Source organism: Alligator sinensis, unplaced genomic scaffold, assembly GCF_000455745.1.
Source record: "Alligator sinensis unplaced genomic scaffold, ASM45574v1 scaffold267_1, whole genome shotgun sequence".
NCBI lineage: Eukaryota > Metazoa > Chordata > Crocodylia > Alligatoridae > Alligator > Alligator sinensis.
The window spans coordinates 215,509-224,063 of record NW_005842100.1 but is presented as its reverse complement, the minus strand read 5'-3'; positions in this window follow the sequence as shown (position 1 = coordinate 224,063).

Sequence of the window (8,555 nt, the reverse complement as noted above, 5' to 3'; positions counted from 1 at the left end):
GGGGCAGTCTGGCTGTAGGGGCTGCAGGAGATCAGGGAGGAGCTAGGCTGGGCTGTCCAGTGAGAAAGAACTCCAGACTGCAGGGGGGATGAAGAAAACCCTGCACCACCAAGCAACAACAGATAAGTGCTTTAAGCCTGTGTTGTAGTGCTACCACAGTGTGAGATTAACCGTGAGAGGGGAGCCTTTTATTTTGGGAGCAGATGCTTGTGTTTTTCCATTTGTATTTATACCGGAGAACTGGGTGTGGCTGTGGACTGGAAACCACAGGAATGCTGCAGGGGCATACCACAGAGCCCTTCCAGGGTTTGGACCCTGTGGTCTGGCAATACAGCCAGGAGCCATGTGGTGCAGGGGCAAGAAGGCAGGGAAATGGCTGGGGGTTAGGCAGGGTTGAGCTACTGAATCCTGCTGACTGCTCCCCCTGAGTCCTACTGCCCCTGGCTCCTGTCATCTTTGACAGGCAGCCAGGAGCAGATAAATATTTTCTAAATTTTTTAGGGGCCCCGCAGGCTAGGTAGAATGGCATGGCCATGTGGATTTGGCCTGCGGGCTGTATTTTGCCCACCCTTGTTCTAGGGGCAGCCTCCCAGTCAAATCCTAACATCAAGGCATGGCAGCTGAGATAAAAGGGTGGGCCCATGAGGGGCCAGCAGGGGCACAAGGTGGAGTACAAGCAGTGGCCACAAGGGGTAACTTTGCTGCCCCAGTGCCAGGGCTAGCTACCATAATATACTTAGTGCTAAATGCTGCAAAATTCAGGACAGAACTGTACGATTCCCGTTGTTATTGCAAAATGAGCAACTCCTTACATTGCTAGAGTATGTGTCTCTTCTTCCCTCTGATTAGGAAGACAGCATGTCAAAAACACAGCTTCTGCTCTCAGAGGTCTTATATCAATATTCTTTCCGCCACCTGTTAGTCTTTTCAGGTTACTTTGATTTACACTATGACTTCACCTTCAAAGATTTTTTGGAACAGAAAGAAGTCTCTTATGACACGCTCACGGTACATGTCTCCAATCCATTCAGGATTTTACTTATTGCTTTGGGTAAACAGTCTTTTTATTCCATGCCATCTTTGCAACTTAAATATTACATACACATGTGTGTACAAGTGTATACATGCACCCTATTTCCCCACCTACCTTTATATCATACCCCTGTTCTAACCTAACAACTGTACTTTCTCCATTGCAGTTGGCTGGAAATCTAAAACCGAATCCAGCTGCTGTTTGCCCTACATCTGAGTTTAAAGAGTCAAAGCTCACATATCTTCATTGTACTTTTCTAATATAATTTCCATGCTACCACCTGCATGCATTTAAAAGATTAGTGCCAATCTTTCACACACATTGAAAATCAAGCACATTTTAACAAGGTTAATAGTAATCAGGCATCTCATCCCATCCAGCAGTGAGAGCTAAGAGGGATGGTTCTGTGGGAGGGAAGTCTGTGAAGGTCTCCTTGTGAAGTGTCCCTCTCACTCTACATCACAAGAGGTAGCCTTGGCCCACTCCATCCCCCTCAGGAAACTATCTAGGAGTTCAGCTTCCAAATTGTAGACTTTGAAACAAGAGCCACCTGTGTGCAAGGCTTCTGCAATGTCGTCAGCTTCCCACATTCTATTCTTAAGAACATGGCTCCAATTAGAGGCAGACTGCCCTGTTAATCCTTTGAAAGTAGAGCTCTCCACCAAACCGGGTGTCTTTACACATGATCCGGGGTGGAGGAAGGGGTGCTTTTAATTGGAGCATCTCCATGAACCCCTCTAATTAAAGTGCCCACAGCATCATGTGTATTCAGCGTCCTGTGCTTCAAAATGGCAGCAGGGATACTTTAACTAAAACTCATTTGATGAGATTTAGTTAAAGCACCCCTGCCACCACTTTCGAGTGTAAGGATGCTGAATACACATGACGTGGAGGCTGCTGGAGTGTACTCATTTTCGTGCTCCAACAGACTATTACTCAAAGCTCAGCTGACAGAACTGCAGTGTACAGCAGAGCTGGGTGAAGATTAGAGGGAAAATAGATTTGTTGAATATCATGCTTGATCATGTATTAGACCATTATATTTGCAAATGATTCATCTAGGTGTCTAAAAATATTCCATAGATAACACAGTCAAAGAGACTCTGACATGCCTTAAGTATCATTGTTCTGATTAATATTATTTCAACCAACTCTAACGTGAAACCCATTATAAAGCCACAGCAGAGAGAGCACTGGCAGCGAAGGGATAAGACAGGATATATTTACCTCATCAGTTAAAGATTGTTGTTTGAAGCAAACATGTTGAATTCAATTACAAATTCCCTCCCCCAGCTAGAGCAACCTGGACGCCAGGCCACCCAGGAACATGAAAGCAAACTGGCCAAGATTTTAAAAATCAGGAGCATATGGGGCTCTTCTGCCTACATTTTGCCAGCTCAGTCAGTGACCTGGATCATGTGTAGACTTAACGAGGGGTGTGCATGCACGACACTTAGAAGCGGGCTAAATGCTTTTGCATCACTTTAATGGTGTCGGTGTTTGCATGCCTCAGCGGCATATTGCACATTAATTCCAGCTGCTGTAGCAAATTTGGCAGCATAATGCACCTTAAATGCCTTGGGGAGTTTTAAATGACTTGGGGTGCAGGAAACTAAAACTCCTTCAAGGAGTTTTATAGTTTGCTGCCCCTACAACCACAGAGCAAAGCACCGGGCTCTGTGCAGCTCTGTGACTGCAGGAAGCCCTGCAGGAAGCCTGGGAATGCAGGATCCACCCAAGAAAAGTGGCAAGCTTGATCTTTCTTTCCCCCCACCCGGATCCTGCCTGCTTGCCTGAGCTGCGTGGGGGCCCAGTGCTACCCTCTGTGGCTGCAGTGACCCCTGGGACTGCCTGAGCTGGGTGCCCACAGGCATATGCTGCCTTGGGGGGAGGCCACTGCTGCCGTGGAGGGAAATGCCACCCCACTCCTGCAGCCCAGGAACCACTCTGCCTGCTAGCAGCTTGCCCTCCCCTCCCTGCCAGAGAGACAGTTAAGTCAGCAGGCTGTGTGCACAACACAGGGGTTTAATCAGCCCTAAATTGAAGTGGTATTTTATAAAACCCACCGCTTCAATTTGGGGCCCCGGTTTCATTTACACATGCCCCAGCTGATCTTCAAAAGTGCTGAGCAAGCACAAGCTCCCGTGGGAGCTGCTCTAGGCTGAGGTTTTCTTCTTAGGCAACAGCTGAAAGCTATTTGGGAGCTAGGACAACCAGGCCAGAGGTAGGAACCTTGGAGCTTGGTGACAGCAGCACATGAATATTCAATTAAGGGCCAAATTTTAAGGCATCCACCTATGAAAACCTCACTCTGACTTTTTGAGAGCTAAGTATTGATACACTGGATGCTTTGAAGTCAGAATCATGAGTGTTAGTGTTCTTCTGAAATATCGTCTCAAAATGACAGCAGACGGGTCATTTACCAAAGCATTTCGTCAATGTTACGATCTGCCTTCGGCTGACAAAAGCAAGACCACTGCCTAGAGGAATTTGGTTAAAGTTCTAAACATTCAACAAGTGGCAGTTTCTGCAAAAGGTGTCGGAGTGACCAGTGTACGTTTTACTGGTTTAGTTCTAAACATTATTTCAACAAGTTATTAATTTGGGGCTTATTTTTAGCAGCCATAAAAGCAAAGGACATACAGTGTTGGCCAAAGCCAAGAAAAGTACAAGCAAGGGCTGTGTAAGTTTCCCACACGCGGCTCTGTCCCTGTCACTTCAGCCCTGACCTTCAGTGCTCTCTGCTGCTTTCACCTTGGGCTCCTCACACAACCCTGCCATAATACCCCAGTCTCATCCAGATACATGATCCTTAATTATGCTGGTGGTGAGCACAATGATAAACCTCCACCAAAAAACACTAAAGCATTAACTAGCCCCTCTCCCTCACACTGGTGGTGGTGCATGTGTATGAAGTTTTGGGTGTTTTTAATCTTTAGAATTACCTATAGACCTCAAGGTGAACTAAGGGAAAAATCTACCTGGAAAGGCCTGGAGCCCACCTCCCCTACAACTCACTAAGTGCTGTCATAAACATCATGGCTGCACAACAAAATGGAATAAAAATCCTGCAGCCATGATGTTGAGTCCAGATCATCTAAAACCAAACACACTTCATCATTTTTCTCGGGTCACAATGCATGATGTATTCAATTCTCAGCAGGGGGGATACTGCCCAACAAATGCTTTAGTTACATGGATGCTAAAAGGAACAAGCAAACCTTTTTAGGAAAAAGGTTCCCTAGAGTTTCCTCTCTAATCCAAGCAGTGGGTACAGCTGGCTTTACACAGCATTTAACTGTAAGACCTGCTTTAAAGGAAAAAAAAATCTAATACTGATAAAATATGAAATAAACACTAGCCTTGTAGCCTGTCCCATTTTTAATCCAATGGGCTGGTTAGTGATCCTTTCCAGACCCAATTCAACTACTGTTCAAGTTAGCAGGGGTGCTGGACCAGATCCTGACCAAATAGGTTGCTATATTTTGAGGCGTTGCCCTTTTTAATTAAGATGAAAGAGGTGTCCTGCCATCTGAGATGATAGCAGCTAGCAATTTTCAAACTGATGCACTGGAGTCCTGAGTCAGGGCAGCACACAGTAAGGACTTAGTGGGTACATCTACATGTTATACTCATGCGCTTGAATTAACTTGGGTGCAGTTCATGCCAGAGTCAGCTGCTCCTGGGCACAGAGCCTTCATGTGCACCTGGGAGCACAGTAATTCAAGCCAGGGTGTCCTAGGCTCTGGGTGGTGGCAGAGGGGCTGGCTGGGGCATGAGGGTGCTACAGTTCAGGGCTATCCAGCAGGTAGCCCCCACACTGTAGCACCCTTATGCCCCATCCAGCCCCAGTCACAGCCTACATGTGTATTTGAGCACATGTAACTACTCTGCTACAGGATAGTGTTAAGCAGTACTATCCTACAGCAACGTTGATTAGTTTACTGCACCCTAATAGAGGTGCATGTGTAGACTGATACTTTACTGCAGAGCTAATTAGTCAACTGCAGTAAAGTGCACATTTAAATGTGCTCACTGAGTAGAAAGGTGCTCCTTGCTATCTGGCGCCCTCTGGTGCTGCATATATCTATCACAGCAGTTTACTACAGGGGTGTATACTTGTTTGGTAATGTAATCCTTGCTTATTCCTTGTGTAAGTCAGACCCATCAGGCTCACACCTGACAAGGCTTGGCCATACCTTGCTCATCTTCACCAGCAAAGTTGTGCTGGCTGGTGCGTGGCTCTGCTCACACCTCATTACATCCATTCACCTATCTGGATGAGCAAGCAATACACTTGCAGCAGCTGCTCCCTATTTCTCCTGACACTGCCTGCACAGGGCAGTTAAGCAGAATCATAAGGCAGCTCACAACAGAGCTTTACTAGGACAACCTTGAGATTCAATACTAAATGTCCTCTGTGTACTGTCAGTCTTCCAGCCTTCCACAATGTCAAGTTTAGCAAAACTGAAACTTCTGAAAACCAGGAAATGAAATGTTTTTTTCAGACTCTAACTTCTGAGACCTAGACATATGCATAGCCTTAATTCTACTGTCCTAGAGCAATGCCCCAATACACCTATAACACACATTCTCCTTCTGCCTTTGAACTGTACTGAATAGGAGCTGCCCACACCTACCCTCCAGTCTAACCCAGCCTGCTTCATAGAAAGACACCACATCTGTTACATTTTCGAATCCCTTTACCTTTGTGTATGTAATCTAACATGATGCTTTCATTTGTTTATCATCAAACCCACACACCCCATTCACTTCCCACTGTACTCCTGACACTCCCCATGGTGAGAAAAATCATGTCCTAGGGATGTAAGTTATATAATTCACTGTTGAAATCAAGCACGTCTCAAGCATCTTTCTTCCCAGGACATATACAGAAATGGGGCAGGCAAAAATGTTCATTCCCCAGAGCAGCTAGGCTCACACAGACTGCATCATATTACATCTATAGGCCTCCAAAAATTAACCAAGGCAAAAGAAGATGGTCAAGATGGTTGCCTTGGTTTACTGCAGTACTGGACTGCACCTCAGGGTTTCACCCACACCGATGTTAAGGAGCAGAAGGCTGAGATCAGTCATGCCTGCAAAAGAAGCTCTTCTAGTGCCTGGGTTGCAAGTCATCAGAAAATGAAACACTTGTGGATATGTGGGAAAAGACAACAGCATCCAACTGTGATAAAAATGCCAGAACACTGAAACCCTTTGCAGGAAGCTCCAGCACAACCGTGTGAAGCCCAAGTGGTTGGTGACACCCAGAAATCCAAATCACCACTTCCATCTCACCCTCCCCTTCCACATTCCACTAAGGGCATTTAGGGCTTGTCATCACAATGGCACCAGTGTCCCAGCATGCCCTGCTCACCTGCTCCCACAGGCATGCTGTAACCGATAATGTCACCAGCAAGGCTGCTCTGGGGTCTTCCCCAGCACCCACTATTGAGCCCTCAGTCTCCAGCATGCTTGGGAGTTACTAGTGGGGATGACCCCAAAAGACCCTCAATGGCAGATTGAGTTTTGAGCATATAAGATGGAGGAGGTGGGGATGGGACAGGGGTCAAAATAGTTTTGAAAGCACCAGTCAGCTCCACATTCTCCTCACTCATGTGACTGCTAACATCTGCTGGGCCCCTGCCTAGCTAAGGACTACAAGCCTCTCTCTCTGCCTCAAGCTCCCTCAGCACAAACCAGCCCCTAGCAGATATTTGCACAAATGTTGCTTCTTGCTGTTTGGTGCCCTCTGCTGCAGCTTGTGTATGTCACAGGCAGCATCTTACTGGAAGGCTGGCTATTTCCTCCCTTAGGTTGCCCAAGCTGTGTGCCAAAACAGACCCCGCACCCTCATAACATCCCTCATCTGGCTGGGCTCCCCTGGTCTGCTTCACCCAGGCTTCCCAAGGCACACACCAGCTGACCTAGTCAACTTGTCTTCAAGTAATCCCTTTTCCCTACCTCCCTCTGGCCAGTACAAGGGACAGCAGGTACCTTAATTCTGTATTTTCTGGCTTTCATAGAATCATAGAAAAAGAGGGTTGGAAGGGATTTTAGGAGGTCATCTAGTCCCAACTCCCTGGTCAAAGCAGGACTTTCCCCAACTATCTCATCCCAACCAAGGCTTTGTGTAGCTGGATATTAAAAACATCCATGGATGGAGATTCCACAACCTCTCTAAATAACCTGTTTCAGTGCTTTACTACCTTCCTAGTGAGAGAGATTTTCTAAGATCTAACCTAAATGTTTCTAATTAGATGTTCTAAAATCTAAACTAAACTTCCCTTGCTGTAACTTGAGACCATTGTTCCTTGTTCTTTCAGACATTTCTATTTGCGTTCCCTTCAAGGTCACCCGTTTCGCACAGTGACAAGAAGAGTCATGCACATCACTTTAGAAGGATGAAACTCCACTCCCAGAACCAAGATCACCTGGGGGAGGAAGGAGAGGGGCTGACACACCCACCAGCAGCAGGGTTCCCAAGAGCCTGCCTCCTCTTATGGCAGAACAGGGTGGAAGGGTTATAACCCCTAGGTGGGCAGGGGCCCCAGAGATGCCAGCAGTTGCGTGGGTAAAGGAGAAGGAGATGGCAGGGACCTCCTAACACTATTCTCCCATCCTTCTGCATGTCCCAGGCCTTCATTCCACTCGCTCCTCCTAATCTGAATTGCTCGGCCCCTTTGCCCTCCTTCCATAATCCCACCCACTGGTCCTGCCACACCCTACCTAATATTACCAGCTCCTATGCTATACCTCCTACTTCCCTACCCTCTTTGTGACCTGCTTCCAGCCTCTCTCCATTCCCAGATCCCCATTCCTATTTATCCTCCTCATCTCTCCTCCGCCCTCTTCACCCCTTAATCCCCCATTCAGACGATTAGTCAAGGACGCACTGCAGAGTAGGAGTTTTGAAGTGATGGGAGCCCAAGAAGGGTGGCTGTGCCTTAAGGAAATGATCCTTCAGGCACAAAGCGAGACGATCCCGATGCGAGGAAAAAGAGGGAAAGGGGCCAGGAGGCTTCCTTGGCTGGCCAGAGAAATCCAAGGCAGCTTAAGGGCCAAAAGGGGAGCACATAAAAAGTGGAAACAGGGAGAAATCACCAAAGATGAATATACCTCCTCTGCTCGCGCTTGTAGGGAGGCAGTTAGACGGGCCAAAGCTACCATGGAGCTGAGGATGGCATCCCAAGTAAAGGACAACAAGAAATTGTTTTTTAGATATAATGGGAGTAAAAGGAAGGCCCAGGGTGGAATAGGACCCCTGCTAAATGGGCAGAAACAATTGGTGACGGACAGGGGGGACAAGGCTGAACTCCTCAACGAGTTCTTTGCCTCAGTGTTCCTAAGTGAGGGGCACGACAAGTCTCTCACTGGGGTTGTAGAGATGCAGCAGCAAGGCGCCAGACTACCATGCGTAGACCCTGAGATGGTGCAGAGTCATTTGGAAGAACTGGATGCCTTTAAGTCGGCGGGCCCGGATGAGCTCCATCCAAGGGTGCTGAAGGCACTGGCCGAC